At 41.1% G+C, this 16,817-nt stretch overlaps 1 protein-coding gene across 3 annotated transcripts in view; it reads left to right on the top strand.

The window, feature by feature from the left end:
* The window catches only part of LRRIQ1 (leucine rich repeats and IQ motif containing 1), a 3,765,329-nt gene that overhangs the window by 1,089,966 nt on the left and 2,658,546 nt on the right, over positions 1-16,817 (top strand). The gene's annotated exons all lie outside the window — the stretch shown is intronic.

Below are 16,817 nucleotides of genomic sequence, written 5' to 3'. Positions count from 1 at the left end.
TCAAATAGGATGCAAACCATTAACTAATTACAGGCAAGTGACGCCTCCAGGTGATTCTGCAGTTACATCCTACTGATGCCTCTGGGTGTCAAATATTGCTTGTTCATATTTGCATTAATAATTCCAGTACCATGCTAAATATAAAGTATTGAAAGATTTTATAACACAAAAGGAAACATGGAAGCCAGGAAATGAACAAGTGAAGAATAATGTGAGGGGTGGCCCATGCCACTTATTTCTGGAGAAAAGGGAATTGTATTGGATTTTGCATTTAAAGGCAGTAGGGTATCCTGGATTGAATGAAATGGTGTCCATTGGATGTATTTTAAATTTAAAAGCACAGTGTAGGTAACAGCATACACCCCACTTTTATACTTATTTGTATACTTTCAGTGGTATATATTGTTGTGTGTTTTGTTATGTGTGTGTGTGTGTGTGTGTGTGTGTGTGTGTGTGTGTGTGTGTGTGTGTGTGTGTGTGTGTGTGTATACATAAATATATATATATATATATCATCTTTCGTCTGTTCCCGTTAAGGGTCGCCACAGCGGATCATCTGTTTCCATTTCTTCCTGTCCTCTGCATCTTGCTCTGTCACACCAACCACCTGCATGTCCTCTCTCACCACATCCATAAACCTTATCGTAGACCTTCCTCTTTTCCTGTTACCTGGTAGCTTTATCCTTAGCATCTTTTTCCCAATATACTCAGCATCCCTCCTCAGCACATGTCCAAACCAACGTAATCTTTCCTCTCTGGCTTATTCTCCAAACCTTCCAACCTGGGCTGACCCTCTAATATACTTATTCTTGATCCTGTCCACCCTCGTCACACCCAGTGCAAATCTTAACATCTTTAACTCTGCCACATCCAGCTCTCACTCCTGCCTTTTTGTCAATGCCACTGTCTCCAACCCATATAACATAGCTGGTCTCACTACCCTCTTGTAGACCTTCCCATTCACACTTCTGGTACTCTTCTGTCACAAATCACTCCTGACACTCTTCTCCACCCACTCCATCCTGCCTGTACTCTCTTCTTCACCTCTCTTCCACACTCACCATTACTCTGAACTATTGATCACAAGTATTTAAACTCATCCACCTTTGCCACCTCTACGCCTTGCATCCTTACCATTCCTCTATCCTCCCTCTCATTCAAACACATATATTCTGTCTTAGTCCTGCTGACCTTCATTCCTCTTCTCTCTAGAGTATATCTGCATCTCTCCAGGGTCTCCTCCACCTGTTCCCTACTCTCACTACAGATCACAATGTCATCTGCAAACATTATAGTCCACGGGGACTCCTATCTGATCTCGTCTGTCAACCTGTCCATCACAATTGCAAATAAGGAAGGGCTCAGAGTTTATCCTTGATGTAATCCCACCTCCACCTTAAACGCATCTGTCACTCCCACTGCAGACCTCACCACTGTCACACTACCCTTGTACATATCCTGTACCACTCTTACATACTTCTCTGACACTCCTGACTTCCTCCTGACTTCCTCATACAAGACCACAACTCCTCTCTAGGCACCCTGTCATATGCTTTCTCTAAATCTACAAAAACACAATGCAACTCCTTCTGACCATCTCTGAACTTCTCCATCAACACTCTCAGAGCAAACATTGCATCTGTAGTGCTCTTTCCCAGCATGAAACCATACTGCTAATCACTAATCATCATGTCCCTTCTTAACCTAGCTTCCACTACTCTTTCCCATAACTTCATGCTGTGACTGATCAATTTAATCCCTCTGTAGTTACTACAGCTCTGCACATCACCCTTATTCTTAAAAATCGGTACCAAAACACTTCATTCCGCAGGCATCCTCTCACTTTCCAAGATTTCATTAAACAATCTGGTTAAAAGCTCCACTGCCATTTCACCTAAACACCTCCATGCTTCCACAGGTATGTCATCTGGACCAACAGCCTTTCCATTCTTCATCCTCTTCATAGTTATCCTTACTTCCTCCTTGCTAATCCATTGCACTTCATGATTTACTATCCCCACATCATCCAACCTTCTCTCTCTCTCATTTTCTTCATTCATCAACCCCTCAAAGTACTCTTTCTATCTGCGCAACACACGCTCCTCGCTTGTGAGTATGTTTCCCTCATTATCCTTTATCACCCTTACCCTGCTGCACATCTTTCCTTGCTCGGTCCCTCTGTCTAGTCAATCGGTACAGGTCCTTTTCTCCCTCCTTAGTGTCCAACCTTTCATACAACTCTTCATATGCCTTATCCTTAGCCTTCACCACCTCTCTATTTGCCATGCACCTCATCTCCTTATACTCCTGTCTACTTTCTTCATCTCTCTGACAGTCCCACTTCTTCTTTGCCAACCTCTTTCCCTGTATACTCTCCTGTACTTCCTCACTCCACCACCATGTCTCCTTGTCTTCCTTCCTCTGTCCAGATGTCATACCAAGCACCTTTCTAGCCGTCTCCCTTACTAGCTCTGCTGTAGTTACCCAGCTATTTGGTAACTCTTTACTGCCACCCAGTGCCTGTCTTAAGTCATAAAGCTGGAACAACAGGAACCAAGTAGAAAGTAACAAACAACAGGAACAAGTTCCACCAGGATTTATTTAAAAGCACAAAATCTTTCTCTCTGACGTCTCGGCCAAAAGCCTTCAAGGAGAATAAAACACTTGCATGCAGCAGCAGCTTATATACATAGCAAATGAGATAATTACATAATTAATCAATTAGTACAACAATTCAACAAACTAATGTTCTCCAGTTGAGCTCTTCATTCAGCCCAAAAGGAAACATGGTTTTAAATTTTAAAATATATACAGTTTCTTTCTGCACTAATCTAGTCTTGACATCAATATCATTGTACATAGAAACACAAACTTGTTCTAAAATAGTTCCTTTCAAGCCCTCATTACATTTATCATGTGCTTCCAAAAAATGTGCTGCAACTGGGCTGTCTTCTTTACCATTTTTGATGTCTCTTAAATGCTCCAAGAACCTTATTTTAAAAGGCCTCTTTGTTTCCGCGATGTAAAATTTGTTACATGGGCACTTTAGAGCATAAATGACACCCTCAGAATTGCAACTAAATGTACCCCAACTGTCAAATTTAACATTATTAATAAAATTAAAATTGGATACAATATGTTTACAAACCTTACATCTCCCACAGGAAAAGTCCCAATTTTAGCAGGTTCCATGTATATTTGTGATGCAGGCATCTTAATCTTAGATCTTACAAGAAAATCTTTTATATTCTTGCCTTTCCGGTAAGAAAACTTCATATTTACATCAAGCCATTGTTGAACATTTCTAAGTGAACAAAAATAAAGCCAATATTGGCTGACAATATCAAGGAACTGTTTTGTAAAACTACCATAAGTAGTAACAAAATAAATATTTTCTTTAGTAGAACCTGAGCTGTCATGTTGTATTGTATTACACCCCCTTTGTTGAATAGATTTTATATATCTGGGTTTAACACCTGTACACAATCTTAAGAAGCTCTTATCCAAAATATTTGTACCATAGCCTCTAGTAGAAAAAGATTGCACCAAAAGGCACATTTCTTCATGAAATACATCAGATCTATTACATAACTTGGAAATACGTAGCATTTCACCATAAGGTAGAGCCTCAATAACATGTAAAGGATGGCCACTATTTGCATGTAAATACTGGCAAGTCCCTTCAAATTTTTTATTAGGACGGGTAATGATATTCTCACCATCTGAAATATCCAATACTATATCTAAAAAAGGGATAGTGTGACCAATATTAAGGCCATCAAATTTGATATGAAATTTATTAACATTAATTTCATTAAAAAATTCAATAATTGTATCTTTGTCACTGTCTACCAAAAATATTAAATCATCAACATATCTGAAATAATAAATAACATGTTCCTGAAAAAATCTATGCTTATAAATAATATTGTTATTGTTCCTGTTGTTTGTTACTTTCTACTTGGTTCCTGTTGTTCCAGCTTTATGCCTACTGATCCTCAGTTCCATCTACCTCGGATCTTCAGAGATAACATGGAGGGAAGTCAAATGTCCCTGGACAATTTTTTGGTAAACTCTTCAGCTGCTTCTAATCATATGGACAGAGGTGAGAGACAAGCTGTACAAAGAGTTTCTAATGATGGCTCCAGTATATGGGAAAAATGGGAAGAAGATAGACGTTCGAGACCCACTAACCCTTTTTCTGGGGTGGGTAGAAAGATTTCCCTAGCAGTCAATGCAGAACACAAATTACTTTTTGATGAACTGGAAAAGCTTATGTGGAAAGAAACTTCGGTGCATTATAACATCTGTGGGCTACAAAAATATGTGGAGACGGAGACTACACCTAGAGGTTTGAGAGTCTTTAAGGATCCCTCTAGTCCTTTTGACTTGAGTGTGGACACAGATATTTCTTTCCACAAAAGGTGGGTACATGCTGCCCACAAGTGTGTGAGTGAATGGCTCCAGATATTGATAGAACGTGACCAGATTAAACATAAGGAACTGTGTTCTAACATAAAGAAACTCTGTACTGATTTAACCAATGTGGTTCCTGTGTCCGTATTTGATGAATTTCTTAAACAAACAAATGGAAAATTAAAAGAATATGAAGTGACTTTGCTTAACAGAAAGAAAGGGAAACTTGTAAGGGATATTCGTGATTATGAATCCAACAAAGCGTTCATGTCAAGGACTGAACGCTTCAAGCGCCGCAAGCAGGTTAGGTTTTGCCCTGATGACGCCGGAAATCAAGCCTTCAACTCCTCGGCTTCGGAAGGAGGTTATACCTCTCATGAAGAAGACTGGAATGATGGCGACTTTCCTGCACTTCCAACAGCTGAGCAAAGGGACAGATTTTACCATACTTTTCAGGGAAATTCGTCCTCGTCCTCGATTCCTCCAGCCCAGGGACAGAAACGGACCTGGGAACAGTTTTCCAACCAAGGTGGGCAACGCTTTGGACAGAGGGGGTCAAAACGGGACGGTAATGTTTGTTCTACACAGCAGAGTAATGGAATGTTAAATGTTACAGACTATGTAGTTAATCTTTCTAACTACAATTTTAGTGACATAGAAATGTCTGTATTAAATAAGGGTCTTAAATTTGTCCCTACAGTGGTTACTCGTTTACATGATATTAAAAGTGATGTGTTTGTTTTTTCTAGAAAATTGCACTTAAAATATTTTTTTAGTAAGAATGTTTTCTCTGCTTCAGAAATAGAAAAAGAGAGTTTAGATAGCTCTATGGATAGTTTTTATTCATGTGCTTCAGAAAATGATGATAATAATGCATATTGTATGTTTGATACTTCTAATGTTCCTTCATACAGTACTTTTATGCCTGATTCTCTTAATACTGATGTATGTCAATTTGTTAACTTGGTAAACCATTTTTCTGAATTAGAATTCAAGCAATTTATGAGTAATAGGTCTAATATAGTTTATAATATGTCTATTCAAGAATGGAAAGCATTGCTAACTCTGAGTAAGAAACATGATATTGTTTTCAAACCCTCTGACAAAGGCAACAAACTGGTTGTCATGGGTTTTAATGATTATATGGAAATGTGTATGCAACATCTTGGTGACAGCAATACGTATAGAGCTGTGGAAACTGAAAACTTTTTTTCAGCTATTCGTGATTATAAGGAGCTAATTAATAAGGGGTTAAGACTTGGCTATTTTTGCCAGTCAGATGTTAAAAAAAAGTTTCAGACAACAGGCTGTAAAATGGCCTTATTTTACTGCCTACCTAAAATTCATAAGAATCTACATAAACCCCCTGGGAGACCCATAGTCTCTGGGTCTAAGTATTTTCTTCATAATTTAGGTGTATTTTTGCATCACTTTTTGTATCCCTATGTCATTAGGTTGCCTTCCTATATAAGTGATGTCTTTGACTTTCTGGCTAAAATAAAAGATGTCAAAGTAAATAGGAATATGGTTTGGGTCAGCATTGATGTAAAAAGTTTGTATACAAGCATTGGACATGAGTATGGATTGGAAGCCCTTCGGTTTTTCCTTGGCAACTCTCCTGCTTCAGAATATGTTATGGAAATGGTTTATTTTTGTTTGACACATAATTTTTTTGAATTTAATAATATTATATATCATCAGTTACAGGGCACGGCTATGGGGGCTTCATTTGCCCCCATGTATGCAAATCTTTTTATGGGTTTTTTTGAATCAAATATTATTTATAAGCATAGATTTTTTCAGGAACATGTTATTTATTATTTCAGATATGTTGATGATTTAATATTTTTGGTAGACAGTGACAAAGATACAATTATTGAATTTTTTAATGAAATTAATGTTAATAAATTTCATATCAAATTTGATGGCCTTAATATTGGTCACACTATCCCTTTTTTAGATATAGTATTGGATATTTCAGATGGTGAGAATATCATTACCCGTCCTAATAAAAAATTTGAAGGGACTTGCCAGTATTTACATGCAAATAGTGGCCATCCTTTACATGTTATTGAGGCTCTACCTTATGGTGAAATGCTACGTATTTCCAAGTTATGTAATAGATCTGATGTATTTCATGAAGAAATGTGCCTTTTGGTGCAATCTTTTTCTACTAGAGGCTATGGTACAAATATTTTGGATAAGAGCTTCTTAAGATTGTGTACAGGTGTTAAACCCAGATATATAAAATCTATTCAACAAAGGGGGTGTAATACAATACAACATGACAGCTCAGGTTCTACTAAAGAAAATATTTATTTTGTTACTACTTATGGTAGTTTTACAAAACAGTTCCTTGATATTGTCAGCCAATATTGGCTTTATTTTTGTTCACTTAGAAATGTTCAACAATGGCTTGATGTAAATATGAAGTTTTCCTACCGGAAAGGCAAGAATATAAAAGATTTTCTTGTAAGATCTAAGATTAAGATGCCTGCATCACAAATATACATGGAACCTGCTAAAATTGGGACTTTTCCCTGTGGGAGATGTAAGGTTTGTAAACATATTGTATCCAATTTTAATTTTATTAATAATGTTAAATTTGACAGTTGGGGTACATTTAGTTGCAATTCTGAGGGGTGTCATTTATGCTCTAAAGTGCCCATGTAACAAATTTTACATCGGGGAAACAAAGAAGCCTTTTAAAATAAGGTTCTTGGAGCATTTAAGAGACATCAAAAATGGTAAAGAAGACAGCCCAGTTGCAGCACATTTTTTGGAAGCACATGATAAATGTAATGAGGGCTTGAAAGGAACTATTTTAGAACAAGTTTGTGTTTCTATGTACAATGATATTGATGTCAAGACTAGATTAGTGCAGAAAGAAACTGTATATATTTTAAAATTTAAAACCATGTTTCCTTTTGGGCTGAATGAAGAGCTCAACTGGAGAACATTAGTTTGTTGAATTGTTGTACTAATTGATTAATTATGTAATTATCTCATTTGCTATGTATATAAGCTGCTGCTGCATGCAAGTGTTTTATTCTCCTTGAAGGCTTTTGGCCGAGACGTCAGAGAGAAAGATTTTGTGCTTTTAAATAAATCCTGGTGGAACTTGTTCCTGTCTTAAGTCATCCCTGAACTCCACCTCACAATTACCTTTTCAATTTCCACCATTTCATCCTTGGTGCTGCCCTCACACTCCTCCTTCTCTTCTTGATCACCGATGTCATCCTACAAACCACCATCCTATGCTGCCTAACTACACTTTCCCCGGTCACCACTTTACAGCCTCCAATCTCCTTCAAACTGGCCCTCCTACATAAGATATAATCCACCTGTGTGCATCTTCCTCCACTCTTGTATGTCACCCTATGCTCCTCCCTCTTGTTAAAATACGTATTCACCACAGCCATGTCTATCCTTTTCGCAAAATCCACTACCATCTGACCTTCTGCATTCCTTTGTTTAACACCACACCTACCCATCACTTCCTTATCCCCTCTGTTCCCTTCACCAACATGCCCATTGAAATCTGCTCCAATCACCACTCTCTCACCCTTGGGTACAGTCATCACCACTTCATCCAACTCACTCCAAAATTTTTCTTTCTCATCCATCACAGACCCAACTTGTGAAACATATGCACTAACAACATTCATCATTACACCATCAATTTCCAGCTTCATAAACATTACTCTAACCGACACTCCTCTCACCTCCAAAACACTCTTAGCATACTGTTCCTTTAAGATAACTCCTACGCCATTTCTCTTCCCATCCACACCATGATAAAAAATTTGAACCCACCTCCGATACACCTAGCCTTGCTCCTCTTCCATCTAGTCTCTTGCACACACAATATACCAACCTCCTTCCTTCTGTCCATCATATCGGCCAGCTCTCTCCCTATACTAATCATACTGCCAACAGTCAAAGTTCCGACCCGCACTACCACAGTGCTAACCTTTCTCCTCTCTTCCTGCCTTCTGCCATGCCTTCTGCTTCTTCTCCTCCTTCGGCCAACAGTAGCCCAATTTCCGCCAGCACCCTGTTGGCTAACAGTACTGGTGGCGGTCGTTGTTAACCCAGGCCTCGACCTATTTACTGCTGTCCGCATGAATAATTTGGCAAAGTTTTACACCGGATGCCCTTCTTGATGCAACCCTCCCCATTTATCCGGGCTTGGGACCGGCACAAAGAAATGCACTGGCTTGTGCATCCCCAGTGGTTCGGTGTGTGTGTATGTATACCCGCAGTTGTGGTGCTGCGGTAGCGTTGTCACCTCACAGTAAGACGCTGTCCAGTTCGATTCTCAGCTAGAGCGTCTTCTGTGTGGAGACATGCGAAGGTTGTGCATCAGGCTTGGCAAGCCGGTACGTAAAAATCAATTGCCAATCATTAGCGGGCCGGAGTTACGCTGTGGCGACCCCTAACCGGGAAAAGCCGAAAGACACAAGCAAAAAAAATATATATATATATATATATATATATATATATATATATATATATATTTTTTTTTTTTTTTATTCCTTTATGGTACTTTTGAGTGGTCATTTTAAATTTTGCATTATTATTTTTTATATTAATTGTGTATTTATTGCTGATTCTTCGGTTAAGTTATATGATCAAGGGAAAAGATAGGGTATGTTTAGTAATTTATATCTGATGTCTTTAAATGTTTAAATGGGATGTTTTCAAGTGATCAGTTATCTAGTATTTAAGCAATAATATTGAAAATGGTGACTATCTGATGAAGTCTTGCAGCTGCTGAGACGAAAGTGCTTGTGTGAATAATATTTGGGTACCATTTCCTGGCTTCTGTGTTTCCTTTCGTGTTTTAAAGTGTTTGTGGCTTGATTTTTATCGTCTAAGTTTATATTGAAATATCTTATGTTAAAGCTCACACAATTGCAAACACTAATGTATTGATATTTGAACTCTGTCTAGTGCAGGGTCATGGTCAAATGGGCCCCCCCACACACACAAGAGCCTTCCTCCCTCCCACCATTCCAATGCCCCATTACTTGGCTATTACTTCACAGTTACCATAAACACTTTTGAAACCTGTCAGTGTGCATACTATTTTCTTCTTTACTTCTACAATGATTATGGATATTTAAAACTTTTATTTCAAATTTTATAGCACCAACACTGATAGCCATTTGCTAGACAAAACAATACAACCTCATAGCGAAAACAGACTTAGCATGAACTGTAAGTTTCTCTGCCCTTTAAATGAAACTTATATTTATTCAAATGATGTTGAAACCCACAATCTGATGATGTCAATTTTTATTCATTCCTCAACACTTGGGTTCAGATCCGATCCTTGGATCCAACTCGGCCATTTTTACTAGCTCGTGGATCACTGAAAACTCTTGAGCTTCTCCCTTTCCCATAATGCCCTAGTCCCTAACCTACCCCAGATCTCATTTGCTGCTTTAGCATGGGACATGGTCACTGTTTTGCTGTCGAGTCTCTAGTGATTTGGATGCTGTGATTGTGTTTCTGTGTATCTCTTTAATTTCGTCACTTCTATTACCTTTGTAGTTCCTGTTCTGCTTCCTCCCTTTACCCACTCATTTTTCTAAAGTACTTGTGTACTCCTCTTTTTATACCATTGTTTGTATTTTTCATATGTTTCTTACTTCTATAGTACCATGGTTGGTATGTTAAATGTTTTCTTCCTTGTTCTCTTTCACCTGCGATAATGTCTGAGAAGCCCTCGTTTCCATAAATGTAGACGTGCATTCCAAACGCGTGTATTGCCTATGCCTATCGCACCTTGATGCTAGTTGTGATACATGTAAGGGCTTTATCCCTAGGGCCCTTATAGATAGAAAAAATAAACTGATACTCAGAGGCTTGCTACCGTGTAAATCTACATCTTCATCAGCATCCCTAGTTGCACAGCATAATGCATCCGAGATTATCCAAGTGCAACTAACTCTGGGCAAGACTGCAATCCAAATTGTAGCTTGCTACAGACTCCCCACCATGCCCCAGGATTCACACTCCTCATTTCTTGATAAACTGGAAAGTATTAGGGTACAACCCAACACCCTAATAATGGGCGATTTCAACTACCCCACCATTAACTGGGAAAACTACTCATATACTAACTCTTTTGCTCAACGTTTTCTAGAATTCATAAATTCCAATGCCTTGGATCAACTTATTCACACCCCCACCAGGGGCAGCAGTATCCTAGACCTGGTCATTACCAACATGGGAAACCGGTGTTCCATACCAGAGGTCAATTCCTCGTTGGTCACATCCGACCACAAGCTTATCAGCCTAGACAACCACATCCCACCCCCAGCCCCAATTAGGGAAACCATCATAAAAAACTTCTCAAAAGCCAACTTCACACTTCTTAAGACAGAAGTGGCAAACTTCATGACACCCATGCAGACGGACAATAGAGGTATGACTGCTGAATCCTGCACAAATGCACTTTATAAGCACTTACACGAGTGCATGGATCATGCTATCCCTAATAGAACCAAGATGTTATCCTCCAAAAAAAGGAAGCCAATCTTGTGGTCCTCTGCCATAAACAAACTCTACAACAGAAGAAAGAAACTGTTGCAAAAAAGAGTAAAATCCCATGACTGGAGGAACTCCCTGGTCAACCTCAGTAAGAAGCTGAGATCCCTCATAAAATCCTCCAAAGCTAGTTATGAAAACAAAATTGCCACTGACTCTAAAGACAGCCACAAAGCATTCTATAGCTATGTCAAGAATCTAAATGGGAACACTCAGATCTGCTCTGAGTTACAGCATAATGGCACTAAATATACAGAACCAACTGATATTGCCAACATCCTAGCAGATAGGTTTAGTGCTAACTTTACCCCCCTCTCACCCCCTAGAGGGCCCATCTCTATACCGGAAGAATGCAAAGTTCCTATAATCACGGCTGCACAGGTAAAAAACACACTCTCCAAAGCCAAGAACGCAGCATCCATGGGACCTGACAATATCCCAGGCTGCGTTCTACATGAACTACAGAATGAACTGGCACCCTACCTAAGCACCATGTTCAGTCATAGCCTCACCTCAGGCTTTGTACCCACTGAATGGCGTACCACGACAGTTATCCCACTCCACAAAGGGGGAGCCACAACGGACCCTGGGAACTACCGCCCCATTAGCCTGACGAGCCTGGTCTGCAAGGCCATGGAACTCATAAACAAAGACATTGGTAATCTCCAAACTCTGGACCCTACTCAGTTTGGATTTGTAAAAGGCAGATCATGTCTCCTAAACCTGATTGACTTCTTTGAAGCAGTCACCAAAGCCATAGATGAGGGTAAAATGGTTCACACAGCTTATCTAGATCTCGCAAAGGCTTTCGACACCATCCCCCACTCTGGAATTCTAGATAAGCTCACTAAACTAGGTATAAATCCCTATGCCACAAGATGGGTTGCCAACTGGCTCACGGACAGAACCCACACTGTGAAAGTAGCGGATTCCAAATCCGACATCAGACCAGTGACAAGTGGATTACTACAGGGTTCAGTCCTGGGTCCTCTCCTGTTTGGTATCTACTTCTCTGAAGTGCAGGCCAACACAGAAGGTCTTTGGCTAACAAAGTTTGCAGATGACTGCAAACTAGGAGCTATAATTGAAACTCCTAATGATGTGGACAAACTACAAAAGGGCCTCACTGAGACAGATACCCGGTGTCAAAGCCATGGCCTGAAGCTCAATGCCAAAAAGTGTATTGTCATCCCCTTTGGTAAAAACTCTGTACCCATGAACTACCACATAGCTGGTAGTCTACTTAATGCCGAAAATGTGATGAGACCTTGGGACACAGGTGGACAGTAGTCATTCCTTTGATAATCACATCGCCACAGTGGTCAGGAAATCCTTCTACGTGGCTCATCTCATCACAAAAGGATTCTCATCCAGAAAAAAGAGGTCATTGTTCCCCTCTACTCATCACTCATTAGACCCATTATAGAGTACAACACCCCTTTTGGTATGTACCTCACAAGACATCTACAACAACTGGAAAGACCACAGAAATACCTCACAAAGATGATTACTGGCCTCAAACAGATGCCCTATGCAGACTGTCTCAAAAAGCTACAGCTTTACTCCATCGCATATCGCCTACTCAGGGGCGATCTCTGCCTAACATACAAAGCTATGTCAAACCCAGAGCTGTTGGACATGCTCCACTTAAAGAAATCCCAATCCCTCCGAGCTACATGCTCTAGGGACCTTAACCTTGTCACCACAATAAACAGAAGATGCTGGAGGGATAGATTCCTGTCCCAGAGACTTCCCATACTCTGGAACAGACTACTTATCTATGTCAAACAGAGCTCCTCAATAGCACTCTTCAAGAAAAATCTTGATGATTGGATGGGAAATGAGAAATTCACCCCGGGGATCACTTCTGTGGCTCTGCTCGACAGGGGCACAGGAAAATAATATTTTTTGGCTAGGCTTGTATGGGCCCTAGGGCCAATAGCCTAGTACCTACCTATGAACCTATGAACCTATGAATCATCTGGGGTTCAAACCCCTAAAAAAATGAAGAAGAAGGATTCTAGGAAGCATTCCTCGGAACTAACCACTTCATCAGCTCAAGGTTCGGAACCTCCTTCAGAACTTGCTAAGACTTTGGATCCGAGCTCATTGGATCCACAAATCTGAACAGAAAAATCTCCGCAGATCTGATCACCACACTTGGTATCAGACTAGTTACCTTGAGACTACTTTCCCCCTTTTGGGAACGGTATCTGAAGCACCATCATTAAAGACCTTCGTCGACAGCATCTTTGACACTTTCTTCCAAAAGCACGACTGAAGCCGCTGTGGACAGGATGATGAGGAAATTCCTCTCAATGCAGATAGAAATGGGGGTTCTCCCAGCTCAGACCCCATCTGGTCCGGAGACTCTTATTAGTACAACTCGCCCCCTTGCTAGCCTCTGATTTGACTCCTGGTATCGGAGTTGTCATATCCAAAGGTTCCGGAGTCATTCACGTCAGATTCAAAGATACTGGTATCTTCGACTCTGGTGGCATCTGTGACTGAAGTGGTTCCAAGTGTCTCGGAGCAGAAGGATCTGCGCCGGGTCTGAGGTGTTGGGGTCGACTCCATAGTTGTTGGAGCTGTATCTTCCTCTCAAAGCCTTGGAGTTAGACAGCTCGGTTCTGACTCCCTCTTCAAGCTCTATCTTTGAAGAGGAGGGAGCTTATGGCCCGTATCCATGTTTCTTCAGAACTGTCAATTTCCTTCTCTCCCAGGCATTTGAGGTAGTGGAGATAGCTTTGTTTATCCTTAGAGCTCGAACTTCTCTACCTTCTTTGGCTCTGACCGCCCATTCATCTCTGCATCTTGAGCGTCAGTCTTCCTTACCGCAGGGACAGCCAGCCCAAGATAGTCACTAGGATACCCAACAAGGTTTACTGATTTCTTCTGACACTTCTCCGGAGCATCCCACTGAAGAAGTTCCCAGAAAGAAAAGTGCAAAAGGAGTCATCTGGACTCACCTGGAGTCTGTCACAGAAGATACTGACTTCAGTGAGGAAATAGAGTTCCCAAAATCACTACCTGATGTCTCATTTGGAGACATTCTAGAATTCCTAAAGCAAAAGGGTGGTTGGTCTCCCAACAACCATTCCCAAGAGGAGTTGGTAGTCCTGGAGGCTATTAGTGCTGGCCTCTCTACCTCCTGTTGACTCCACCCACCAATTAACTCATTGATTTGGTCTCTCGGCAGGAGTGGAAGGAACCTGATACCACTGAATCAATCCCCAAGTGACCAAACAGGATCCTGGCACCACTTAAAGACAGAACCTTTGGGCGCAAAGGAATACTGGTTGATGCCATGGATGTAACAGCAGCCATGAAGAAGGAACTAGTGAAACAAAGTTCCTCTGTCCAATTCCCCTAACAGGGAGTCTAGGGCATTGGACAGATTTGGGAAGCATGTTTATGCTTCAGTGACCTTTGCCCACTGGTCATTGAACTATTTGGCACACTTCACAAGACACCAGAGGGATTTGATTAAGAAACTTTCGAAATCTCTCTCTGGGACCATATCCTCTGAGGCAGAGAGCACTGTTGCCTTGCAGTTGGCTACCCTTTCGTCCATTTCCAGTTTGTCCATGAGGCTTATCTCTCACTCAGCAGATGGTACCCCACAGATGGCAGGTTCAGGTATTTCCATCAGAAGGCATGCTCAGTTTGATGGCAGTTCCTTATTTGACCGCAAAGTGAAAGACATGCTATCTAGGTGTGACCAGGAAGGTAAAACCCTGTCTGCTGTGGGCATGCATGTTTTTGACACCTCAATGAACCTTTTCTAGGAATCAATGAGGTGGTCAAAAATGTGGTTCAAGAAATCCCAGGGTCCCTTCCAAGATCCATGTGGAGTCAGTTCCCCCAGGGCCAGTGGGGGAAACTCTAATGGAAGACACTACCCTCGCACAAAATCGAGATCTAGAGATGCTTTCTCTGACAAGTGAAAGGAGGCCCAACTGTGTGCATCTGGAAGCAGTCAGGGGTCATTTATCCCTGCACCAGATTGCCTGGTTAGAAATTACTAGATTCATGGACAAGGAGGATAATATCCAGAAGTTATTTCATAGCATTTTCTTATCCACTGTTCGTTGGCTTTAAAGAAATTCATTGATGTTCCACCTAGTCTGAGGGAGGCAGCAGCACTAAAAATAAACAAGCTGCTTGAAAAAAGAATCATCCAAGAGGTCCCTCCGACCAGGAGGAGTCTGGGACTTACTGAAGATTCTTTTTAGTGCCACAGAAAACAGGGGACTGGAGACCAGTTTTGGATCTCAGCAACTTAAATTAGCGATTTCAATACATAAAGTTCTGGATGGTCACGGTTCAGTCCATTCTGCCTTTTCTGCTCAAGAATGACTCAATGTACTCGGTAGAGCTTCAGGATGTGTAGTATCATATCAAGATGAACAGCCAGTCCAGGAGATATCTATGCTTCCCCCTGAGAGCCAGTCATTACCAGTTCAGAGCTCTGCCCTTTGGTCTCACCACAGCTCCTAGGGTGTTTACGAAGTGTATGGCAGTAGTGGCAGCTCACTTGAGGCTGCAGGGATTCCAGGTGTTTCCATCATAACCACTCCGACCAGGCAACAACTGATTCTAGCTCTAGATTACATATTGCAGTTATGATCCCATGTAGGCATTTAAATCATTTACAACAAATCTCATCTGGAACCAACACAGACATTGGAATTCATTGGTTCTTTGTCCAATGCGATCATGCAAACAGTGTCTTTCCCCTTGTCAAGAGATCAGACTATTCAGTTCTTGGTCAGAAAGACAATCCAAAACTCTTTTGTTTTAGTTCAATTAATCCTTCAAGCTTTGAGATCCATGCCAGCAGCAATCATCCTAGTACCATTGTCAAGGTACTGTATGAGAATTCTTCAGTGGACATAGGCAACTCAGTGGTCTATTCTTTACTATCCCTTGTCCAGACAGACAAAAATAACTCAGGTTTGCAAAAATTATCTCCTATGGTGGATACACTCCAGTCAAGTGGAAGAAGGATGTCCCTTTGTTCTCCCCCAACCCATGGCCATAGTGACCATGGACACCTCCCAGATTGGGTGGGGGGCACTTCCTAGGAAGGACAGTCCAAGACACATTGACCCTCTAAGAGGCCAACATGTATATCAATGTCCTAGGAATAAAAGCTGTCCTCCTAGCATTCCAGGCCTTCCAAGACATTCTCCCCACTGGGACTGTTGCGACTCAGACAGACAATATGTCAGTGATCTGGTACATCAACAAACAAGGGGGAACCAAATCTTATCCCCTATGTCAAGAAGCTTTGAGAGTGTGGCAATGGGCAATCTCATCCAACTGATTTCTGATAGCAATGCACATTCTGGGGAAGTCCAGCTTGACAAATTGCACAGGTCTATTCTAATGCCTCAGAAGTGGTCTGTCAACAGGAATGTGGCAGAGATGTTCCATCAGTGGGGTCAACCGTGCTGTGACCTGTTCACATCCCCTCTCAACAATAAATGTAGCAGGTTCTTTGCCCGTATCCCCCCACTGGGAGAGTCACCAAGAGATGCTCTACTTCACGACTGGAGTGCTGGTCTCCTTTATGCCTATCCCCCATTATCCCTAATCCCCATGTTTCTTCAGTAAACATCTCGAATGAAGAGTATAGTAATCCTCATTACCCCTTAATGTCCTCAGCAAATTTGGTCCTTTCTTTGTCCTCCATAGACTCTGGATCCAACTCCACACCTTCTGTCTCATCCGACAGATTCAATTTACCCTGACATTCCAGACCTAAAGTTGACTGCATGGTTTCTCCAGTTCCATTGATTGCTAGACAGCCCAGGCTCTCCTCCCTGGTCCATCACATT

The sequence above is a fragment of the Protopterus annectens genome, chromosome 11.part0, assembly GCF_019279795.1.
Source record: "Protopterus annectens isolate FY-2018-M chromosome 11.part0, PAN1.0, whole genome shotgun sequence".
Classification (NCBI taxonomy): Eukaryota; Metazoa; Chordata; order Ceratodontiformes; family Protopteridae; genus Protopterus; species Protopterus annectens.
Note: the sequence above shows the minus strand (reverse complement) of the source record. Positions and strands in the feature narration are given on the sequence as shown.